Here is a 25688-nt window from a genome sequence, read left to right on the forward strand (position 1 = left end):
CCTTGAGGCTCTAAGTAAGGCAGAACATCATGGCAGAAAAACGAGGCAGAGGGAAGCAGCTCACCTGGTGATCGGCCAGCACAGAGAGGTCTCCAGTCGCCAGATACAAATATGTACCCCAAAGCTCAGCTCCCAATGAACCCCTTCCTCCAGCCACGCCACACCTGCCTCCAGTCACCACTCAGTTAATCCCATCAGTCTACCACGCGGCCTGCGCAGTGGTTTCATTAATGAGGTTTTAGGCATAAAGTTAGTTAGAAGAGATAGAAATAAAACACACAGACCAGTTACCTTATTTCTATTGCTAGGTCCGAGACGGCTCCCCTCTCTGGTTCCCACCTCTAGCCGCCCAGCAGGGCAGCGAGGATTACTCAGGGCTAGCAGGAGAGAGAGAGTGAACACACCGGGGAGTAGCCTTTTATTGGGGAACAAGAGATTCAGGGGAGAATTCCATCCAATGAAGGTTGAAGGGGGGCTGCACTCCAAGGTCAGGGTCAGTGATTGGGTCCCCGGGGTCAGTGGTCAGGCACACCCCCACACGGATGGGCTCTCTCATCAGGAAAGGGTCGGGAAAGCTTCGACACAACCAAAGCGCCTCAGGCCCTTAACGGGAGTCACCCAATCACATGTCAGAATGGCTTCCCACACATCAGGGATCAATTCACCAATTAGGTTAAGGCCATAACCCAATCATTTCTCCCCCAAGCCTTCTTGCATTGTCTTACACGTGAGCTTTTGGGGGAAAACCTCAACATCCAAACCATAACAGTGAAGTCCATGATCAAGTGTCCCTATCACTTTCCACCTCTTGGGGTGCCAGATGGTGATGTGGGGAGAGCATGGTGGACTGTTCAGCTCACAAGACAGGAAGTGAAAAAGAAGAGACAGGGCAGTACCTGACCTCGTGGGGACGTGGGGATGGTTAATAGGTCCCAGCCTCCCACATAGAGCACAACTATTTGGGGACATAATGGGTTAAATTTGCTGTGTATCCGCTGCTTGGCCCAGAGCCTGGTGCACTGAGTTTCTTGCCCAGTGGCACAGAGTAGCTGTGACCGCAGCAACCTGCCAGCTGGTGGAAGTCTGTAGAAGAAACTCCTCCTGGACTAGCTTCATTCTGCTGAAGATCAGAGAAAGAGAGACCCCAGCTGAGCCCAGGGATGGCAGGAATTCTATCTGCAGAAAAATAACAATTCCTCGCTCCACGACAATTTTCCTAGACGTGATACCTCCAGGGTTCAAGCACCAGCCTGTCTTTAGACGCTCTTGATAAATGCGTGGTCTGTCGAGCCTTTTGCTTCTTATCAAGAGGACTTCCAGGGTCGTGTAAACTGATTAAGGGGCAGAGAAACATTCACTCCAAAAAAAGATAACAGAAGCAGGATTTGGCTTTGAATTTGAAGGCGGAGTCTGTGAAATTAGCGGTGGTCTTCACTAAGGATATTAAAAGCTATTATACTCATCTCTGTTCCACTTTCACAAAAGCACAAATGAATCACGAAGCTGATGTGTGGCGTTTGATGCAGAAATTCCACCAGCTCTGGATTAGACACCTAGAAAACGGAGACCTCGCATGGATTTATCACATGAAAACTCTTCAGTTTTGAAGTGAGGCCGTTGACTCTCATCCGGGTCATGTCTTCATGCCCAAAACACTACCACCTGTTTTGCAGACCTTTTTCCTGTGGCAGTTAGTTGTATTCATTTATTGCACCATTAATTGGGGTAATTTGGGGAGGGGCAGAGGTAGCAGGGATTGAACTCAGGGGCACTCGACTACTGAGCCATACCCCCAGCTCTATTTTGTATTTTATTTAAAGACAGGGTCGCGCTGAATTATTTATGGCCTCGCTTTTTGCTGAGGCTGTGAACTTGCGATCCTCCTGCCTCAGCCTCCTGAGCTGCTGGAATGACAGGTGTGCACCACTGCGCCCAGCTTGATTGGGGTGATTTTTAAAGACATCTTCTTCACATTAGTTTTTATCACAGTTTGTGGGGGGAACCTTGCTCATCCTCAGTCTGATTTACAGACCCTCGTCAGCCAGGGGGCGCCTTTCCCACCTTCAGTCTAACCCCTTGGAGCCAGAACTCCTCTACGTGCCTCAAAACCCCACTCCATGGAGGCTCCTGTCCTCTAGGGACAATTTCAGCTCTCAGGTTGAACCATTTTTCTCTGCCTCCAGTCCTACGGCATCTTAGGCGACCTCAGTATCTGCCTGGGTGACCCCGGAGCTCCTGGTTTCTTCCCCTTTCTCTCCCTTTCAGCCACCGGCTCTCATGGACACACCGTGGCCTCGTGCCCCAGGTCCAGTCCTCTCTGAACTCCTAACACTGTCATGTCCCTGGTTCCCCAGTGACTTCCCACATCGTTCACCTCTGCAGCCCCAGCTGGCTTCTGGAGTCACCTGTGTCCTCATTGCCTGCTCCAAGCCCCCACCTACAATCCTGTCACCTCCCCTGCACCCCAGCCCACTTCATCCAGAAGAAAATGGACCCTCACAGAAGAAAACCTGGAACGGTTGCCACTCAATCTGCATACCCGCCCTCTTCTCCTTTTCCCCTGCCCTCCAGGTGAAACGGCCGAGGTCACCCTGGTCCCCTGCTCTCCTGGACTCTGGGCCCTCCTCAGCTGTCTTCACATGGAGGATTAGCGGCTCTCCTTGTCTTGAGTCTTCCCTCTTCCCTCCTGTAGACTATTCCTCCAGCATTAGCATGTCCATTTGGACCCGTCTTAGAAGTGAAATCAAAACCCTCGCACTCCCCGCTCTCCTCCACTCCCAACCACCAACATGGTCCCCACCAGAGCCCCCCACTGCCAACGTCCAGGCAGCACTTGTCACCACACACCCACTTCCTCTCTGGAATTCACAAGCACTCGCTGGGTCTCCTCCTGCCTCTCTCTTCCCCCTGCTTGGCCTCCATCTCCTTCCTAGACTCCTCCTTCTATATCCCCCCCTCTGGCCCCAGCTCTCCTCCTTTCACTCCCCCAACTCTCCCTGGATGAGCTCAGTGACCGTCGAGGTCTCATTGACTGAAGTCTGACCACTTTCAGTCCCTTTTCCTCATCTAGATCTTCCTTCTGCTCCACACAGCCAGCTGATGACAGGATGCCTTCCCTGGGCGGACTCCTGACAATGCCCAGACTCTGCCTGCCCCAAACCAACTCATGTGTCTTCTCCTCCCAGCTCACTCCCCAGTCACAATCATGACCTCGGGACTCACCCTGTCGCCCAGCCTGGATCTATAATCCTGATGCCCCCCGCCTCAGATCTAATCAATGGCCAACTCTTCTTCCAATTCTCCATTATACATGTCGGTCTATCTGGCTCCTCACTTTCAGTGGAGTTCCACTGGTGTTCCAGGCCACTCAGGCTCCTAACTTCTTGTTAGCCATCTTTCTGTCACTGTAACAAGACACCTGACATAATCAACTTTTAAAGAGGAAAGGTTTCAGACCATGGTCACTCGACCCTGAGGCTGTGGGCTGTGGTGGCACAGTGCACCTCTCAGGAGCACTTGGTGGAGGAGCTGCTCATCTCATGGCAGCTGTGAAGCAATGACAAAGAGAGGAAGAGGCTAGTGTCCTCATATCCCCTCCAAGGGCAGGCCCCCAGCCACCTAACTTCTCCCCACCTCCTAGCGGTGCTGCCCCCTCCCCATGGCACCACAGGCTGGGGAACAAGTCCTCAGTATGTAGACCTCTGGGCGACATTTTGGGTCCAAACTGCAGCACTGATCTTGCATCAGCTCTACATGACCTGCAGCGCTCATCTGATTGGCCCTGCACTTCCCACCTGGGCTCTGCTCTCCTGGACCCTCACCCCTGTCCCCGTCCCCTTCTCTGCATGCCCCCTTGAGCCCCACACCACACTCCAGGGCCTGGTTCTGCTCTTCCTGCTCTCCGAGCCTGTCCACCACTCCGTCTGACCCTGACCAGCTTCCAGAACCCGCTCCGACGGCACAAGAAGCTTCTACAGGGGTTCAGTGAGGCTGCTCCACAGCAACCAGTGCTATTCCACCCCCGACCCCTGGAACCTGTGCCGGTCACCTGGCTGGGCGAAAGCGGGGATGAGCTAAAGGTCCCCGGGGGAGAAGCTAACCTCGAGCATGCAGTAGCCCTGCCTCTGTCTGCCCGGGTACCAAACCCAGACTGTGTGGCTTGAAAAACGGATTTTTTTTTTCTTCACATTCTCGAGTCTGAAGTCCAACATCAAGACAATCTGGTGGGGTCTCTGTCTCTGGCTTGGAGACTGTTGCCTCCTGAGGCCGTGCCTTGGTGCGTGTACAAGGAGAGAGATGGGGCGGGAGAGACAGGGAGGGGTCTGGTCTCTTTTCCTCTTCTTTTTTTTTTTTTTAATTTTTTAGATATTCATGACAGTAGCGTGTATTTTGATATGTCATACACATACGTAGAGCGTAACTCCCCACTTTTGTGGTTTGCGTGGTGTGGAGTTCCACTGGTCGGGTACTCATATATGAACGTGGGAAAGTGATGTCCGATTCCTCCCACTGCCTCTCCTACTCCCATCCCCCTCCCTTATCTTCATTCCCCTTGGTCTAATGAACTTCTATCCTTCCCTCCTTACCCTTACTGTGTGTTAGTATTCACATATCAGAGAGAATATTTGGCCTCTGGTTTGGGGGATTGATTGATTTCACTTAGCATGATAGTCTCCAGTTCCATCCATTCACTGGCAAATGCCAAAATTCATTCTGTATTTATGGCTGAGTAATATTCCATTGTGTATATGTACCACATTTTCTCTATCCATTCATCTGTTGAAGAGCACCTAAGTTGGTTCCACAATTTAGCTATTGTGAATTGAGCTGCTATAAACATTGATGTGGCTGTGTCCCTGTAGTATGCTGATTTTAAGTCCTTTGGGTATATGCAGAAGAATGGGATAACTGGGTCAAAGAGTGGTTTCATTCCATGTCTTTTGATCTTCCTCTTTTCTTACAGGCACTAGTCCTACTGGATTAGGGGCCTCATCCTGAGACCTCCTTTAATCTCACTGACTCCTAAAGTCCCTGTCTCCAAACCCAGTCACATGGAGAGTGAAGGCTTCGGCTCAAGGATGGGCAAAGGAGAGGCCCCTATTGAGCCCATAAGGAATCCTAAGGGACATCTCGTGTATTCTTATAATGGAGACACCCAGAGGTCAGAAGGAGGAGGTAATGTGACCACAGAGGCAGAGAGTCACCATGCAGACAGTCACAGAGAAGGGATGGCTGGAGCCACCAGATGTGGGAGCCCCAAGGAGCAGACCCTCCCACAGAGCCTCCCCAGGGAGCTTCGTCCAGCCGACACCTGGTCTCACCTTCTGGCCTCCAGAACCGCGAGAGGATAACTTTTTGTTGCTTCAAACCATGCAGTTTATGCAGAAGCCACAGGAACTGCTATACTCCTGGGACCTCACAGATAGGGTCAGGGCCCCTCCAGCTGCTCCCATCGTGTCCCCGATACCCTTTCCAGCATCTATGTCACACTCCACTATGAGGGTGTTGATGTCCGTCTGCCCCGCCAGGCTGCAAGTTCATGAGGTCAGGGACTTTGTCTTTCTGCCCATCATGGCTTCCCTAGGAACACAGTAGGTGCTCAATAAACACGTAGGCATGGGTGAATACAGCTGGTCTTGAGAATTGCTTAGGAGGGAGCATTGTTAAATAATACACTGGGCTATGGAAACACACCAGGAGCGTTCTCATCCTCTGAGATAATTAGGGAGTCCTCATCTGCAGCCCACAGGGACCACCTTCTGGTTTCTAGTCCTGGTTCCTGTGACCCCTTGGTTTGCAGTTTTCCTAGCAACTTGAGCTTTGGTGCCCTCTGGTGACAGGAATGAATCATCTCTTGTTCTAAGTGTTAAGAGTGACGCTCTCCTAGATTTGCTGGGAATTTCTTAATATGGAGAAACTGAAGTTTGTCCTTGCAGTTAAACTACTCAGATCACATCATTAACTAAATCTCTAAAGTTTCAAAACGCACGTAACCCCCTCCCCAAGACTTTGCTGATGCACTTGGTAGTGAAAATTAAGATTTGTGTGTGTGTGAATCACTAAATCTCGGGCTCCACTTGCTATCATGCTTGTCTCTTCAAAGAGTCGTGGTTTTTAAATGTCACTTGGAGCGCTGACACTGTAAGAGGCTGCTGACATTCACCCAAGACTCACAGAGGCTCCCAAAGCCCTTAAGCCTTTATTATGATTGAAAAGCAACTTGTTACTTTGTAACAAACCACATACAGGAAAAGATCTGCCTGCTGCTTCAACAGGAGAAGTCAGAGGTCCCGCGGCCCCTAAGCTGCTGAAAAAGCTGTCCCTGGGCCACACTGGGTCACACTGGGTCACACTGCTTTCAGATTTTAATTCCTGCAAGTTGCAATACCAGGCCTTTCCACATGGCACCCACATGCAAGAGTGGGCTCCGCCTCCCACCAGAGACAGGTTTCACCAGTCGTTTTAAGATGTTTCGGAAGGAGGGAATAAACAAATCTCCTTTCTCACTAATTACATAATCATTTTAGGGATAATTTACCATAACTTTCTGATTAATCTTCAAGGGATCCATGGATCTGTGAGCATTTTAGTGCGAGGGTTTTCTGACCCCAACCATTTTGTGAAATACACAAGCTGCTGTTTACAGGAACTCCACACTGGTTTCTTTCTCAAATCAAAGAATACTTTCACAATGTAAGCAACCACCCTCTGGTTTTCTCTGTCATGTACATTTGGAGTTTCTCCTCCTGTTAGCTGAATGCACGGGTAAGTCTGTGTATTCCCATAAGACTCACAACCCAGCCTGCTCGCTGCTTGCAAGGCAGATCAGGTGTCTTCTGATGCAATTGCTTTCTGCAAGATGCAACTGTCTGCAAGATGACTCTTTGCTGGTGAGATTTCACAGCTTGTTTCGTTTTGTTCTAGAGAGAAATGGGTTAAGGAAAAAAGATTTCGGAGTGGGGCTGGAAAGCTAGGTGATTATTTTAAGGTGTTGGAAGGCAACAGAATAGAATAGTTGAATTAGATTCTAGAGTCAAACCGTCTGCCCGGGTGAGAACCAAAACCAAACATTGCCATTTCCATATTGCCATTTCCTCATCCTGTGCCCTGGGGAAAGTCGCTTACCCCCCTGGGCCTTGTGTTCCTTATTTGCAAAACAGTGAAGACACATTCCTATCTTTTAAAGTTGCTATGAGAATTGAATGACTCACTGTTATGAAGCCCTTAGAAGAGCCTCTGGGGGGGCTGGGGAGCTCAGTGGTAGAGTGCTTGCCTAGTACGCATGAGGCACTGGGTTCCATCCTCAGCGTCACATAAAAATAAAAGTATTGTGTCCATCCACAACTAAAAAAAAAATTTAAAAATAAAAAGAGCATCCGGAACATAGAAAACAGTGTGTGTGTGTGTGTCTGTGTGTGTGTGTGTGTGTGTGTGTGTGTGTGTGCTGAAACATGCGTGTGTGCACACCTCCGTATGTTTATTCATTTGCTCCAATATTGAGCATCCTGATCACCAGCAGTGAGGGCCGCTTCTCTGCCCATTTCACCCCCTTTAAGCCAGGAGACTCACTTCTCCCAAGGGACAGAGATTGGTTTTGAAGGGACTGTGGTTCTGCTCCGACTGTGGCCTGACATCTGCGATGATGTGGGGGCTCTCTAAGGTGAAGACACGTCAAGGGCTTGAACCCACTGAAACGGGAGGCGTGGCCAAGCTCCTTTAGAAGATGGTGCAGGGTGAGCCGGTGGGTACCGGGAAGTGCAGGGAACCAGCTTGCTCCCACCTAGAACCCCCAGAGGTCCCTCTGCCATCCAGCAGCGGGCCTAAGTCCACGAAGCCCAGCGCAGCCGACTCCACTGGAGGAAACAGAACTCACCGTGACACGAGGCTTCCCACCGCGTGGCTTCCCCAGGGTCCAGTTTGGCTGTCTGTTCTGCGCTGCTTCAGCAGTGACCACGGTGAGGCAATTGGTGGCTCCGAGGGGCCCAGGTGAAATACCAGGTGCTGCTCATAAGCTGAGCTCGAGGGCTGAAAAAGATGAAGTTTGGCACCTGCTACAATATGCGTGACCGCGGACAGCAGGTTATGAAGTGAAATAAGCCAGTCTCAAAAAACCAAGGCCACTGGGCTGGTGGCTCAGGGGTAGAGCGCTCACCTGGCATAAGTGAGGCACTGGGTTTGATTCTCAGCACCACATACAAATAAATAGAATACCAGCCACTCCGGAGGCTGAGACAGGAGGATCGTGAGTTCAAAGCCAGCCTCAGCAACGGTGAGGTGCTAAGTAACTCATTGAGACCCTGTCTCTAAATAACTACCAACAAATAGGACGGGGGATGTGGCTCAGTGGTTGAGTGTCCCTGAGTTTAATTCCCAGTACCCCAAAATAAATAAATGAATTAATTAATTAAATTAAAATAAAGGTCCATCAATGACTTAAAAAAAAAAACACATGAAACTGTATGATTCCACTCATCTGAGGTGTCTGGAGTGGTCAGATTCGCAGAGACCAAAAGTAGAAGGGGGTTGCCAGGGTGTGGGGAGGGGAACAGGGAGTTGGTATTTAGTGGGCAGAGTTTCAGATTTGTCAAATGAAAAAGCTCTGTAAGTACTTAACATTACTGAGCTGTACATTTATAATGGCAAGATGGTAGATTTTATGTTATATTTTATTATGAGTATTAATGAATTCTTTTTTGTTTAAGTTTAATTTTTGGTAGCAGAGAATTCTCTCCCTCTCCTGGGTTTCAAGAAAGAAGAGGAAACATGACAGCAAGCAAGATGTGCCGTCTTATTCCACTGAAACTGATTTTAAATTATTCATTAAATAAATATTTTCTGAGCACTTACTATGTCCCAGGCATTGTTCTAGAGGCTGGAGTTTCAGGCATGAGCAAAGACTCCCACATTCCCTAGCCTTAGGGGTCCCTCTTTCCAGCCGGTGACAAAAAATGATAAATCAATTAAGGTACAAGATACTTTGTTGGTAATAAGAATAACAGAGAAAAGCAAGCAGAGAGGGGGCTGGAGCATTTCAGGGGTGCAATCATAAGCAGGGTAGTCAGGGAGGACCTTGCTGAGGGGGCCATATTTCAGTAAGACTTGAATGAGATTAGGGAGTCAGCTAAGTGGGTATCTGGGGAAGAGTGTTTCAGACAAAGGGCAAAAGCCCCAAGGCAGAAACATAGTGGGAGCGTAGAAAGGGGCTATTGTAGCTAGAGGAGGAAGAAGGGAGGAGATAGTCTAGGATGGTCTAGGTCACCAAGGCCATGTCAGCCCGTGTTGGTAAAACCGTGACTCTGAGATGGTAGGTACGGAATGACATGAGCTAACTTTGAGGTTGGGAGGACCACTGAGGACTGGTACAGTCAAGGGCAGAAACACAGAGACTAGGTTTATAATATTCTAGGCAAGAGATGCTCAGCGCTCAGGCTGGTTGCGGCAGAGGTGATTAAGAATGGGCGAATTCTGGGTAGATTTTGATGATCGAGCCAACAAGATCAGCTAAGACTGGAGGTGCGATGACCTCATGGTGAGGCCCTTAACTTAATTACATCTCCAAAGACCCACTTTCTAAATAAGGAGGAATTCATGGCTCCACGGTTAGGATGTGAGCGTATCTCTCAGGAGCCACCATTGGACACACACAGTAACTCTGCTGTTTGAGTCTAAGCAACTGCAAGTGTGAACTTGCCTGTTCTGGTTTGGATGTGGTGTCCCCCAAACGCTCACACGTGAGACAGTGCAAGAGGGTTCAGAAGAGAAATGAGTGGGTTGTGAGAGTCTTAACCCAATCAGTGAAATAATCCCCTGATTGGGATCAACTGGGTGGTAGCTGAAGTGGTGGGCGTCGCTGGAGGAGGTGGGAGTTGGGGCGTGGCTTTGGGGTGTATGTTTGGTATCCAGCAAGTGGGGTCTCTCTCTGCTTCCTGATCATCCTGTGAGCTGCTTCCCTCTGCCACACTCTTCCGCCATGATGTTCTGCCCTGGGGAATGGAGCCCGCCTTCTATGGACCAAGACCTCTAAAACCTTGAGCCCTCAAATAAACTCTCCGTCCTCTACAGTTGTGCTGGTCGGGTCATTGAGTCACAGCAGTGAAAAGGCTACCTAACACACTGCCATTGACGGAGATGGGGAGAATGTGGTTTGGAGGGAGTCTGCTAGCTCCGTGGTGGACATGCCAGGTTCAAGATGCTCCCTCACGTGGGTGAAGGCTTCAGGCAGGCAGTTGTATGAATAAGCCTGGAGCTCGGGGAAGAAGAGGGAGAGACATAAACAGAGGTACCAGGATGTGGAGAGCACCAAAGGCCCCATCGGGGAGCTCCACCCTGAACTCCATCAGGGAGGAGGGCAGACGGCAGAGAGGAGCTGGGAGACCCAGCCCTGAAGCACACCAGCCTTCAGAGGACCAGCGGAGGGACTGAGAAACAGCACCCAGGAGAGAGGAGACAGGACAGGAATGCCTGAGGTCCCAGGAGCCGAGGGAAGGCAGGAGGCAGCTGTGAGCCACACATGCTCGCAAATTCTCAGGCCTGGGTGTGCAGGTAAAAGTTGGAATTATCTCTGCAATCTGACGAACAAGGAATAGTCTGGAACATTCTATAATAAGTAATCTACAAGAAGATTTTGTGATTTTTCATAGATCTCCTGTTTTTTGGAAATCATCACTAATGTCCTAAAGTTACAATGAGAGCTACTTTTAAAGGTTTAATTGTTTAAGTGAGCAAAACATTTTCATGGGTTTAGTGTGCAGTGCCTTGACTCAGAAGGGCAAGAAGACCCGTCTCAACCCCGTGCAGAGGCAGGAGAAACCCTTGAGAAGGAGCCTGGGGCTCATTTCAAACTCCTGTGGTAAAAAGCTTATTGTCCTTAATGGTCATGGTGGCTGTGGGGAAAACCACCCAGGGACTGTTCTACAACGTTCTCAACTTCACCAGTGAATAGCACAGCCCCCTCAGGCACCTAGGCCACAATTAGGCGAAAAATCCTCGAATTCCACCATCTTGATTGAAAGGCTGTTCCACAGAGCCAAGCACCAGGTCCAATCCATTAAGGGGGCTGTCTGTCATTAGTAGAGAGACTTGGGAGGTGATTGATTGGGTCCTCCACTGACTGGGCCCCCAGAAGGTTTTGCTGGAGCACTGAGCGTCTGGGGTTTGTTGGTCAGTGATAATGAATGGGTAAATTAGAGAATTAGAGCTAAGTCCTGAAAAATGAATCTTGGGGAAATTGTTTCTGTCTCTGTAGCCAAAGTATCTCAGGCTTCATCCATCTGTGACCGTGACTGCCATGTCATCATGATGAATATCCCAACCTCAGGGACTTAGCCTCCGCCGGCTCCCCACCAACACCCCCCACCCCTTAAGTGTATTTGGGAAACCCCAGGATGCGTGTTTATAGTGTCCCTAATGTTGCCTGTTTGGTGAAGGAAGGACCTCAACCCTGTCCTCAGAGAAGAGGTCCACTCCTGGGACCTCTCCACCTACCAGAACCACTGCTCCCCCTGAGGCCCATGGGGCTCAGCTCACATGTGACCTGTGGAGCCGACTCTGCTGCTCCATGTGGGAGAAAAGGATCCCTCCCTTAGACACCCCCTGGTTACACTCAGTTGGAAGGTTGACAGTGTAAGGTTTCTTGGCCTCAAATGTCACAGGACTTAGTCATAAGCTCTTTCCATTCAAGCACAAAGCCCTTTTCCACCCTGGGCATGAAATCTGCAGCCTGGTTCTGGAAAGAGCCCTCTTTGGGCCCTTTTACTTGAGTCTGCCCCTCTGTCAGCAGAAGACTCCTCGCCCCCAGGTACCTCAGCGGCTGGGAAGAGATTGAAGGGACAAGTGGTATTTACCTAGAATCCTTACCAGATTCACCCAAGTCTCTGCTCTCTCCCGAGCTGAGACATTTCTTTAGAAAGCTGTGTTTTAAGGATGGGAAATGTTCTGTGCTCTGAAATGACAGCCCAATAGACGACTTCCAATTCTAGCAAAAGACAGAAATTGTACTGAGAATGGGGGCTGCGGCTAGAGCCTTCTGGAAGAAATCCCACTGTTCCTCGGGAGTCCTTGATGCCCTCATGCCCAAGAGAAAAACCCATGGCTTGCCCGTGGAACACCAGGGGGTTTTATTCCAGGCTTGCCCAGCCTCCAGACCCAAGAAAAGAGGGGGACTCCAGAAGTGAGGCCCACAAAGCTCCACGTGCCCCCAGTACCTCAGGCACACACTGCTGGGTTATTTTACAGAGTAAACAGAATTCAGCAATCCAGAGCTCCTCAAAAATGGATCACATTCATAATAGCAGTGCTAATAAGAAAAAAATTTAATTTCTTTGAATATTTATTGTGTGCCAGGCACCAGACTAAGCCTGTTTGTACATACAAATGTGTACATAGTCTCGTTTAACCCATTCACCAAGCTTATAAAATAGAATTATTATCCCAATTTTACAGAAAAGTAAATTGAACTCAAAAGCAAACTGTTTTAATGAGCAAGGCCACACAGCTGGTACGTAGCTAGTAAGGCTGAAGCCAGAAGCCCAACCCTGTGTAGCTCCAAAGCCCGAGCTTCTAATCACAAAGCCATGTGGGCCCTTGACATCCAGATGTAAATGTATCAACCCAAATTTCTTCTGACAACAGAGAAATACTTCACAAATCCTTGTCGGTGTTTTGTTGTTGTTGGGGTTTTGTTTCCTTTTTGGCTTTTTGTTTGGTTTGTTTTGGTTTCTGTTTTGTGGTACAGGAGATTGCAAGTACTCTACCATCTAGCTACTCCCACCCCTTTTTATTATTTATTTATTTTGAGGCAGGTTCTCACTAAACTGTCCGCCTGGCCTGGAACTTGCACGCCTCCTGCCTCAGCCTCCTGGGTCATTGGGATTACACAGGAGTGGGGGGGGGCACCGTGTCCAGCACAAAACACGATTTTATTGAAGGGTTCCTTTGGACATCATTGCAATTTGGCCTGTGTTGCGGAAGGTCTAATGTGGGCGAGAGAACCCTTCCAGCTTGCTCTCCTTGGACTCAGTGATGCTCTCAGGCCTCAGGAGACTCTTCCCTGAAGCCTCTTTATCTCCACCCACTGGAACCACGTCGTCACGGCATGGACTCACTAAGGACAGCTGCACCCTTGCAGGGCGCTAGCCCTGGTCTCACTGGATTCAGGAGCCGTGAGTACCCAGAAGAGTCACAGCGTCTCCCAGGCCTTCCTCTCTCAGGTCTTGAAGGGCAGGACAGGTGGCAGGTGGGTAACGTCCCCACCGCCAGCACCAAGGGTCCGGGCAGGAGGATCCTTCCTGGGAAGGATGCGACTCTATTATTTCAGAAACCAACAGGTCCTGCCTCCCAGGCCATCCACTCAGATTCCGTTTGCCACCTAGTAATTGCACTAAAAATGAGTTCAGAAATGAAAAATAAAATAACCATTAAAAGTTTTATTACAGTACCTGCCTAATGGCTATTTTTAAATAAAATCCCTTTGAAACTTTATTTGTTACATTTTTTTCCATCAAGCAGTTGGGACTATTTGATAAATTATGTAAAATTGCACTTTAGACTTAGGTTGCTTTTTAACTGACCCCCAAAATGAGCTACTCATTTTAACTCTCCTCATCCAAAAGGAACATCAAATTCAAGTTTGGAGAAAAGCAATTGTGACAATTTTCTCCCTTTTCTTCAACATAATTATATAAGACTTTTAAAAAAGAAAAGAAATCTGTTCAGTTAATAACCTTCAACAAAGGCGACTGATAATGAAAACTAAGCTGGCACCTCAAACTCACAGGCAGGGTGAGAATCCTTCAGGAAGTCAATCGAAGATGTGTGATAAAATGCACCAATCGAACCAATTTATTTGCATCCCATTTTATGGGACACTAAGTAGAAGAGCTACTGTCACAGTTTCATTATCCCTGTCCCTCATGCATATTGCATTATGAATTAATGTACTAAAGCCAAGTCGAAAGCAGTCTTAAAGGCTACTCAGAGCAGCTTACTCTAAGGGGCTTCGTTTCTGTCAACTAAAATCTATCATCACTGTTACCTCACTCTCTTGCCGCAACCTAATGACATCAGAGGCACTGAATCTGGAACCTGAAGTGACAGGACATGCCTCTGTGCTGCATATAATACTTAGGAGAACTAAGCAAGTGGAAAGAGAACCCTCCCTTTGGGGAATGGCCAGCCAATGAAAGGTGCCTTTGATGATGTAATGCCTTTCCCTGGAGTGCCCTTGGTTAAATAGAAACAAAGATAACAGGGATGCGCCCCAGGAGTTGGCGAACGAGCTCTGCCCAGCAGCTCCTGGCAGAGTGCAGCCATCTCATTGATCTCAGGAGGTGGGAAAGATCTCTACTTAGGGAATGGCCAGGATTTTAAAGGTGGCCCCAGGCTAGAGCCCTAAAGGACAGATGGACCCTAGCTGCCTCAGAACAGGCGCACAACTGTCCCTAGGATTTGCCCGTCCCCTTGGCTTGGGCAGACACTGTCTGAACTTTCCAGTGACAGCAAGTAGGGATTTCTCCAGCCAACAGAGGTGGCAACCCCATAGGGTAAGAAAGGGCCCCAGACAGCCGGCCCAACATCATGTCTCACTGCTCCAGACTCTTCACCACTTCATCTGAGAGTAGTTCCAACAAAGCCCAACTCAGACCACAGCTCTCTCCTGCTCCATAAAAAGTTCTGGTGTTCTGGTATCACTGAAATCTTGTCTTTCCAAATGTATTTCCAACTACTGTGTACCCACACCATGGTCCAGCCTAGGCCAGTGATTCCCTCACCGAATGTTTCCTGCATGTGTGTATGTATTGTGTGTGTGTGTGTGTGTGTGTGTGTGTGTGCGCGCGCGCAATTGTGCTACTAGGGATTGAACCCAGGAGCTCTTTACCACTGAGTTCATCCCCAGTCCTTTTCATTTTTTATTTTGAGACAAGGTCTCACTAAGTTGCTGAGGAAAAGCTGGCCTTGAACTCTTGATCCTCATGCCTCAGCCTCCTGAGTCACTAGATTTCAAGTATGTGTCTGTGCCTATTTAGAGGAAGTAATTTTTGATGTAGTGGTTCTCAAACATAAGTGGGTATCAGAATCACCCTGAGGATGCCAGGCATGGTGGTGCAGGCCGGTTATTCGGGAGACTTGGGAGACTGAGGCAGGAGCATTGTAAGTTCAAGGTCAGCCTGGCAATTTAGCAAGGCCCTGTCTCAAAAGAAAGAAGGATTGGAGATGTAGCTCAGTAGTGAGTGCCCCTTAAAAAAGATATACCCAGAGGGCTTGTCGATGGTCAGACTGCCCCCTGTTCCCAGAGGTTTGGGTTCAGTGGGTTGGGATGGTATCTGAGAATCTGGGCTTCTGAAAAGTTCCCAGGTGACGTCAAGACAGTGGGGGACCACACTGTGAGAACTGCATGCCTGATGTTAGGTAAATATTGACATTTAAACATAAAACTGCCAAAAATGTATCCAGTAGGAAAAAATAAATAAAAAACAACAATTTGAGAGAAACCATCATCCATTTTTTAAAAATACAAAATAAGTTCTTCTTAACAATTGGAAGTTATATATTGTTCTTTCTTCTTCCTTAAGCATTTATTTACACTCTACTTCTCTAGTACAATTTTATGCCAATTAGTTTTATCCATGATATTATTTTATTGGTCTCACTCTCATATGTCTCTAGCACAACTATGTATAAAAAATAAATTTGAATTTATTTAAATTTCTTCCAATAGGCTCTTGTTGTCATGATTATTAGTAGCAGTCATCTATTGAAAACAACTATTGTGTACGTGTGTGTGTGTGTGTGTATTCTAAAATCATTATTAAAGACTAAAAGCAAAATTTTGTTGAAAATATATCTCTTGGGTTGGGGATGTAGCTCAGTGGTAGAGCACTTGCCTAGTATGTACAAGGCTCTGGGTCCCATCCCTAGTACCCAAAAAAAGAAAAGAAAAAGGTATATATCTTAAAAAGTGCTGAGGGCCATTGCCAAGTAGGAATGACGCATCGATATTTCCTTGCCAGCGTACCCCATGTTAAATGGACTTGCCTTGGAAATTTGCTGTGACCTTGCATGTGTGTTTGAGAAAGGTGACCCTGCTCAATGACCAGGGTGGATCCAGGTTTTAGGAAGTATCCGGGTTTAAGATAATTTGGTTTTAAGGCGTTCCCTGTTTAAGACAATAGGGGTTTTAGGGAAGTTGGAGGTTGAAGATTATTGCTGCCGTGTGAGATTCAAATGGGATATTGGAAAAAAAGCCTCGTGGAGTAGGTGAATTGGGCGGAGGAGAACTGGGATTGCCCGAGAGCGTGTGTGGAGGCCGGTGTGAGTTCGGGAATAAAGATTGCTGTTTGAATCTACAAAGCTGTGGTGGCTCGTGATTCTGTGCCAAGCCGAGACATTGGCAAAATAGGACTTTTTTCTTAATTCTTATATTTTTAAATTAATATTACTAATTACTAAAATAAGATGGGCTTCTTTGCAGATTCTATTCCTCTTTGTTTTTAGATACAAGTGAAAAATATTGTTGATATAAGAAGGTAGACATAGAATGATTTTTTTTAAAGAGAGAGAATTTTTTAATGTTTATTTTTTAGTTTTCGGTGGACACAACTTCTTTTTTTTTTTTTATGTGGTGCTGAGGATCGAACCCAGCGCCCCGCACATGCCAGGAGAGCACGCTGCCGCTTGAGCCACATCCCCAACTCCAAGAATGAATTTTTTAACTACAATTTTACTTAAATTTCTGAATGCCTTCCAAATTCTAGACCAACAATCACAGTGACCTAGGAGCCAAAATTATTGTTATGATCTACCACCTAAAAAACTTGATAAGATTCTTTTCAATACATCGGAAAGCAAACAAATAGAGACCACCTGGATTGCAAACATTTTGTTATCCAAACATTTGAGTCATTCTCTCTTTCCATATTGACATTATATTTCAAGTTATCCTTTGCTTGCTGCATTACAAGTTTGATTTTGTTGCTGGTTTTGCTTTTTTAATTATCTAGGACAAAGGTTGGTAAGCCAAGGCCAGTTGGTAGTAGCCAAATCTTGCCTAGTCTCTTCTTCTACAGCCCTTGTGTTAAACTTTTTTTTTTTTTAATGCTGGGGATTGAACCCAGGGCTTTATATATGCGAGGCAAGCACTCTACCAACTGAGCTATATCCCCAGCCCTTAAACATTATTTCTACATTTTTTTTTAAAGGCCATTGTAAGAGGGGTCTTAAGTTTATGGGGAAATGGACCTTTATGTCCCTCGTTTGCCTGTAACAGAGAGCCCATCCAGCCATTCAACATAAGAGGAACACACACACACACACACACACACACACACACACACAGTGAAATAAATGGTAGGTGGCCCACAAATTCTAAAATCTATGCTATACTCTCTGTCCCCTTCCAGGTAGTATTCAGATCCCTGACCTAGGCCAAGGAAGTCTACTAAGTGTCAGGAGGGTCAAGCACAAGCTTTGCTTTGTCCAGTTACAGACTGGCCTCTCCAAAAGGAACTGCCTTGATCCCAGGTTCTCAAGATGATCAGTTTTAGAAGACAATATATGAGATGAGTGTTTTAGCCATCTTTGCATCACTAGGATGAAGTATCTGAGCTGATGAAGTATCTGAACTTACAGGAGGTTTTAGAGGTTCCACTCCAAGATTGGGTGGACCCATCATTCTGGACATGGGTGAGGGTGTTGGATGGTGACGGCTGGGAGCACCTTGTGGGGCAAACAGCTAGAGAGAGGATTCCCTACCTATCACTGCATAATAAACCTAACAGCTCAAATCAGTAACAGTCATTTGCTCTGTTCACAGATCTACAACGTGGGCAGGCTCAGTAGGGAATCATGTCTCTGCCCCACGTGGCCTAGCAGGAGTGGCCTGAGGCCCAGGGAATGGGTTCTGAGACATCTCTGACAAGACAGGACAGTGCTGCCTGCCGTCTATGGGGTCTCCATTGGAACAGAGGCCAGAGGCTCTGGGCCCTGTGTAGAAAAGAATGGAATAGCAGGTCAGGTCACTGTCTTTAGAAAGGCCTGTTTGTGAAATTGGTCTTTGGTGGGCATTTGGGGTTTGGGATTTGGGATTTGGGGAGGATTCCTACCACCTTAACTAATAAAATTGGTTCATTGTGCTTAAACTGACTTTCGTACAATCAGTGTGGTTTACGCTGGAGCTGAACAGTGGCTTAGTGGTTCAATCCCTGGTACCTGCTTTTGTCCTGGGGTCTTGGAGGGGCCAGGAGGAAATGCCTACAGGACCATTCCATGATCAAAGTCATGGCACTGGCACTGGCCCTTCCCTGGTGGACAGCATTCACAGGTAGTGGCAGGAGGAATTACGTGTACCCTGTGACTCCACTGGAGGGGACTCTTTCCTCCTGGCTTCCACACGCTTTCTGTCTGCTGCTTTGGCCTCGTATGTGTCACCTGCAATGAGTCTCAGCACAACCACAGGAGTCCTGTGAGTCTCCCAGTCAACCTTCATATGGATGCACACCTGTAACTCTTGGGGTCGCAGCACAGGACCTTGCCACATGGGCTTCCTCGAAGCTTGGCGGCTGGGTTCCAAGAGCAAGTTTCCCAGAGATCCCAGGTGGCAGGTGTGCTGCCTTTTAGGACCCAGTCACCCAAGTCAGAGAGCATCGCTTCTGTCACCTCTCACTTGAGACATTCACAAAGGACTCAGGATCAAGGGGAAGAGACAGACTCTGCCTCATAGTGGAGGTGTAGCAAGGTCCCAGAAGAATGCATGGTGGGAAAATGCCGAAGCCCTATTTAGAAGGTAAAACCAACCACATCGGTGGTACTCTCTGTGCCCACATAGCCCTTGAAATACCTTTGACTCTCTTGGTTCACTGTACAGTGAACACGACCTTGGCTTTGGAGTCAGACTGGATTTGAACCCTGGCTCTGTTGTCCTGACCGTGTGATCTGAGAAGGGGTATCTGAGATCCTAGTGAATGTAAATATCTCAGTAAAGTTGATTATGAAAAATAAAATAAGCTCACTCTTTCCCTCCCCCTGCTTCCCTGTAAAATGGCTCCTGGGCTTACAGGAAATAGACCTTTGTGTCCCTGGCTAGTTTGGACGGAGTGTACCCAGTTCTCCAACTGAAGGGGAACAGCAGACACCGCAAAGCAGGGGAGTGGGTGAGATCCCTGTTGGCCTCCCCAAGGGGCGGAGGTTCTGCTGGATGCGGCCCAAGTAGCAAGATCTGGTACTTCCCCCTTTTTGTTTTCTATTTTGAGACTTTGAACTTGCGATCCTCCTGCCTTGGCCTCCCGAGCCACTGGGACTCCAGGCGCGTGTCACCGCACACCCCACTGGAGAGCTTTCTTGGTTGACATTCATTCTCGGCATGAACACTTTCTCTGCGCCTTCCCAGGAACCAGACCGTCCACAGTCCCGCCTGGGCTCTCCCGAGGTTCTGGATTGGCACAGGCCCATGCGCTTGACTGGAGGAGGGCATGACCCTGGCCCTGGGCTTGTCTCTGCGCGTCTCCTGGCTGCGTTCTGCTGATCTCTAGACCAAGTTTCTCTTCCCCACGGTGTTACCAGCCTCGTGGGCTGAAATTGGCAACGCTGGCTCAGCAGCTGTGGAACTGGCCACGCCGGCCTGGCAGGGCTGGGGTGGCGCCCCTCCCTTACCAGCTCATCCTCCTTCTGCAGAAGGCTGGGCTCCTCCCATGACCTCCAGCTGGCTTGCGGACCACCCCCGCCACCCATCCAGTGCTCCTAGAGGGCTCTGTGTAGGACCACCACTCTTGATGGGGCTTCCATGCAGGTGGGAGTCAGGAAAGCTAGCCTCGGGGCCTCTGTTCCTGACCACGCTGTCTCCTGGCGGAGATAAAACTGGTGGGCAGAGATCTTGTACCGAGAGGAATTCCCGTTAGTCATTTCTCAACAGGTACGTTTTTTATAGGATCAGAGGTTTAGGATCAGTGGCTTGGGATCCAGAGTCAGTTGTGAAGCATTGGGAATTGACTAATTTATTCATTCATCAAATAGAGAACCTTTTATGAGTTGGCCCTGTGTGAGTGCTGGATCCACCGTGGCTAGCAAAACGGACCCATCCGCAGGGATCTTACATAAAAGGGAAAAACCCACAATCAAATCATCACACTTGGTACCCCATTAATGTGTACAACTTTATATTTTTATGTATCAGTTTAAAAATGACTTGAAAAATCACATCAATGGATAATAATATGTGTGAAATTACAAGATATGATCTTGGCTAACATATAAGAACCGCATATGGTTTTTTGTTTGTTTGTTTGTTTACTGATGTACCTACCTAGAATGGAACCTTGCCCATAGAAGGTGGTCAATAAATATTTGTTGAGTGAATGTGAATGCTGTGAGATTTCTTCTGAAAGGTTAGAGGTAAATTTCCTGAAGAAGTGCTATTTAGGTCACTGTGATAAAGATACACTCAATTTTCTTAGTCTAAATTCTACTGAATGAATTTATATTAACCAAATTCTCACGAGACTAATATATACATTAGGAAACACTTATTATTTTGTAATAATACAAAAGGAGACATATCTGGTTTAATATTTCCCTGGAAACCTCAAAAAAAAATGCCAAAAGAAATGATCTTCAATATTACTGAAATTCTATTGAGATAAACAATACTTAGAAATGTCTCAGTGATCCAAATTAATTATCAAAAGACATATTCAGAGCCAGGCACAGTGATGCACACCTGTAATTCCAGAGACTTGGGAGACTGAGGCAGGAGGATTTGAAAGTTAGAGGCCAGACTCAAGCAACATAGCAAGGCCTTAAGCAACTTGGTGACCCTGTCTCAAAATAAAAAAATAGAAAGGGCTGGGGATAGCTCAGTGATAGAGCAACCCTGAGTTCAAGCCCTAATACCCCAAAATAAATAAATAAGAACAAAAAAATAACTGATTTGGAAAAACCTAGAACCAGTAAAATGGTAAATAAATAGATTTGGGGGACATTCATACAACCAACATAAACCACTTTTCGGCTTGGGACACTCTTATGCAGATCAAAATTTTCCCCGTTTGGGCTGTACTGGGGCATCAGAGAAAGCCTCATTATTGCAATGACTCCTTTCTCTAGGGTCCAAACTGGGAGCTGCATTTATATGAAATTCCAGGGCCATTTTGTCTTGCTTTTGACCGTCCGTGAACTAGTTCTCTTCGGGATGGTCATCGTCTTCATGAGCTTGGGCTTATATTTCCTTTCTCCTTGTTCCTGGCATCTTTTTGACTCAGAAGCTTATGAAGTCTTTTCTATGCCTGGGCCAGGGAGGCCTCTATGCATCCCTCTGCTCCCTCGGGGTAATTTATCTATTTCTGTGTGGCTATGCACAGACACCCAGGCTTCTCTTTGTCACGCATCTGCATGACTAAGTACTCAGGTGTATGGGTTTGTAGTGCTACCCTGAAGTCTTGGGCCCAACTTCACAAGCCCATATGAACATTAGTCTCAGTGTTGGGACTCACGAATCGGCCCTGCTGTGGATTCAGACACGTATCCACGTTGGGGTCCTGGACATGTTTATACCTCTTTGCTATCACAGATCCTCTGGGGATACAGGGCTCCCTGAAGTGATAATGTGTTTAAGCCAACTGGAAGTTGAGTCAAGGAAGAATCTAGAAGGGCAGGCTCTACCTGGACCCCAGAGAATACATCATTTGCTGAGTTATGGGGAAAAGAAGGGAAAGAGTTAATATGAGTGCTGGCAGATCTCAGAAGAGTATTTTGCTCACAAAAAAAAAAAAACAACTGAAAATAGCATGTGGAAGTAGGACATATGAGCCTTATGGAAAAGAATTAAAGGATATTTTGTTACAAAATACTGCCAGGAAGGTAGGGGATCTCCACAGCCCCATCTGGGTCTGATGCGCTATGGATCGGAAGGGTGATTTTTAGCTCATGAAACAATAAAGTCAGTGTTTTAAAAATGAAGATTTCCCCCATCTGTCTTTAAAAAACAGATGTTCCTAATCAGGAATGTCCATATCAGCGTTAAAACAACAAATGACTTCCTTCAAGCCGCAGTGCTATGAAACTCCTCCACACACCCAGTTCCCAATAACTGCCCTTGGAGACCTGGGAAATTAGTATCCACAGAGCAATAGGGATAGATGGCTCTGATTACCCAGAATGCTCCACATAAGACCTCTAAGGTTTACACAGGGGCCTCCGGGAACTGCCACCTCTTTCGCCCTCTCCTCTGAGACTGGTCTTTGCCTTCCTATGGGTGCTGGATGTATCTCGGACTAAACCTCTCCTTAAAAAAATATGTTTTCATCCCATGTATTAATTGCCTCCTGTGACACAGTCATAGCACCAGATCTGCTATAGACCTGATGAGCACTTTTGCTGACAAATGAGAAAAGGTGTCCTTTACACTTTACCTTCTAATGGAAAATAGAAATCGTCCTAGTATACTGATTCTGTTTGAATCAGACCCTTTAGCACCATCTACAGGAAAATTTTCCATGATATCTGCATGGCACCCATATAGATATAAAATCAGAGGCCCAGAAACCAAGCAATTTGTATTCAACCTCCAGCTCTCCTCTTCCAGCCGTGTGAACTTTGGGCACTTTGCCTAAGTTTTCTGAGCACCAGGTTTTCCCCATTGGTAAAGTGATGACAGTTATACAACGAAGGGATGAAATGAGATCATGTATGTAAAAGCATTATGTTCATCAAACAGAATGTGTTGTGCACAAAGGACAGGAAGACACTATAACACTGCTCATGGTGTCAATTTAAAATAGGATTTATTGAGGAAAACTATTTGCAGAGAAGTAGCAGTATTCTGTAGGCTCTGAGGTCTCATTCTTCAGAAAGGCCCTCCAGCATAAGATGACAGACAGGCACAACAGAGAAAGACCCCAGGAGAGGGGCCCTGGCCCTATACTGCTGTACATACATAAGTAGAAAGAAGTGCAGGCACATCCGGGTACCTCTGCTGTCTGGCATTCCTAACAGGAAACAGCCCAGTGAGAAAAGGAGGCTCCAGAGCGCTCCCTCTGGCGTCAGCCTGTCATCCCTTCAAGCTCAGCGCTCCCAGGAAATGGGCTCCCATAGCCCTGCGGATTTTCTGTTGCACAAGATGATTTGTGTGACCTGCCTGCCTATGACAAGAACTGTATTCAGCTTCTCCAGTCTCCATGGCCAAGCTGCTTCGACTAGCAAGTCACCCCAGAAATCATTAAAGCAGTTTAATTGAAACTAATTTCAAGTCCCTTTGAGTCCTAGTTGCAAAGAGCCTTGGAGATAATGTAATGCGATCCTACACTCGTAGACACAGTGAAACTCAAAGTGGGTAATTTATTTGGTTATTGATAAAAAGTGGCAGAGTCAGGAATTGAACCTCCATCTTCCAAATTCCATTTCCTCCTAAATTGCAATGAAGTGCAATTTGACCTTATTTAGCACACAAATCACAGGGATCTTGTTAAAAGGGCTTTACAGCTTTGATCTACAGGGTCTGAGGAAAAAAAGAAAATCTCTTCCAGAGCAAACCAAGAAAACAAGTAAACCTAAAGATATTGATTACTTTTATTAAAAACCTCTGGCTTCCACAAATAAGAAAGAAAAGCTAGATAATTTAAGAAATAATGATATGAAAAATATTGTTTAATAAGACTTATGAGATATAGCCAAATATATATCTTTTTTTTTTAAAGAGAGAGTGAGAGAGGAGAGAGAGTGAGAGAGAGAATTTTTAATATTTATTTTTTTTTTTTTTTAGTTCTCGGCGGACACAACATCTTTGTTGGTATGTGGTGCTGAGGATCGAACCCGGGCCGCACGCATGCCAGGCGAGCGCGCTACCGCTTGAGCCACATCCCCAGCCCCCAAATATATATCTTAAGGAAAATTTGGAATTTTAAAATCCTTCATTCAAAACAGTGAAGGAAAAAATATTCACCTTAAAGAGATAGAAAACTAATAATTTTTTTTAATAGAAGGAAAGAATTAAAAATTTTAAAAATATTCAGTTGGTCCTCTATATTCATGAGTTCCACATCTGGAGATTCAACCACAGATTGAAAAGAATTTTTTTTCTTTTTTTTTTTTCTTTTTTTTTTTTTTTTTTTTGGGGGGGGGTACTGAGGATTGAACACAGGGATGCTTAATCCCTGAGCCACATCCCTAGCTCTTTTTATTTTTTATTTTAAGACAGGTTCTCACTAAGTTACTTAGGGTGTTGCTAAATTGCTGAGGCTGGCTTTGAACCTGTGATCTTCCTGCCTCAGCCTCTGAACAGCTGGGAGTACAGGTGTGCACCACAGGGCCCAGCCCCTTGAAAAGATTTAATAGAAAAGAAACGTACTTGAGCCAGGCAGAGTGGCACATGCCTATAAATTCAAATCCAGCCCCAGCTACCTAGTGAGGCCCTTAGCAACTCAGAGACACCATTTCTTTAATAAAATACCAAAAAGGGCTGGAGGTGTGACTTGGTGGTTAAATGTCCTGGGTTCAATCTCTGTTACCAAGAAAAAGAAAGAAAAGAAAAAGAAAAAGGAAAAAGAAATGTATTTTTATTGAACATATACAGATTCTCTCTTTCTCTCTCTCTCTCTCTCTCTCTCTCTCTCTCTCTCTCTCTCTCTCTCTCTCTCTCTCTCTCTCTTGGTCCTTATTCCCTAAAATAATACAATAGAAAAACAATTTATATGGCATTAACATTGCATTAGGTATTCCAATAACTTAGAGATGACTTAAAGTACACAAGAGAATGTGCATAGGTTATATGCAAATAATAGACCATTTTATATAAGGGCCTCAAGCATCTGCAGATTTTAGTATCCTAGGGTTGGGATACAATACTGGAACCCCATCCTTCTGGGGATATTGAGACAACTGTATAATGAATTTGAAAACAGGAGCAGAGTCATTAGCTGTCTTTGTCTTGGATGATCTTTTCAAGGGGGTTTGTATATCAAACTGTTATGGAAGACAAAGAATGTGCTCCTATCCAGAGCTAAGGTCTAGCCTCCTGATTGTCCATTATAAAAGAGTCAGGTTCCCTAAGCTCAGAACTCAGATTCCCCATCTTTGCCCAAATATATAGGCGCCATGTGCCTTTATGGTGACCTGTGGAAACTGGAGTTTAAGATCTAGTATAAATGCTGATACTATAGTTAACTCTGACCTGGAGTCTCATGAGTTCTGCCTGCAGATTAACTTATTTGCTTGCAAGTAGAAAAAAAAATCGCATGCTGTTTGCAGTTTTTCATATCAATAAAGAAATACAAGAGCTAGTTGGTTGAAAAACCAAAACGGAAAAAAGCAATAACAATAAATAATCCAGTAGCTAGCCTAATCAAGAAAAAGAAAAAAATGTAAATAAAGTTAGTAAAGAATGGCTTAGTGCCTACACATATATAGGAAACTGTATTCTTATAAAAAGACTCATTTGTGCAAATATATGCTAATGTTTTGAAAAATCTGAGTGAAATGAACAATTTTCGAGGAAAACATAAAATGTCAAAAAGAAGAAGAAATCCTAAACATGTCCATTTCATGCAAGAAAGCAAAGGCCAAAGCCCAGGGTGAGGTCTGCTCAGTAATTAAGCACATTCTTCCTGGGCCTGCCTGCTCACTTGTCCTGGCTCCCATCAAAGATGGACACCAGCCTCGTCAGCCACCAGGGTCAGTGTTGGCTCTGCTGGATTGAAATTGGTGGT

General features: G+C 46.4%; 1 long non-coding RNA gene across 3 annotated transcripts; it reads left to right on the forward strand.

The window, feature by feature from the left end:
- The first annotated feature begins 6673 nt into the window (after window positions 1-6673).
- Window positions 6674-8836, forward strand: LOC308655012. Of its 3 annotated transcripts, none has more exons than XR_014023368.1 (3): window positions 6674-6890; window positions 7813-7955; window positions 8703-8836. It is a non-coding gene; the product is annotated as an uncharacterized lncRNA (long non-coding RNA). The 3 variants fall into 3 exon arrangements; XR_014023369.1 differs by having other exon boundaries at window positions 7816-7955; XR_014023370.1 differs by lacking the exon at window positions 6674-6890 and adding an exon at window positions 7558-7660.
- Window positions 8837-25688: the final 16852 nt, after the last annotated feature.

The sequence above is a fragment of the Spermophilus citellus genome (genome assembly GCF_964194105.1).
Source record: "Spermophilus citellus genome assembly, chromosome: 8".
NCBI classification, from domain to species: Eukaryota; Metazoa; Chordata; class Mammalia; order Rodentia; family Sciuridae; genus Spermophilus; species Spermophilus citellus.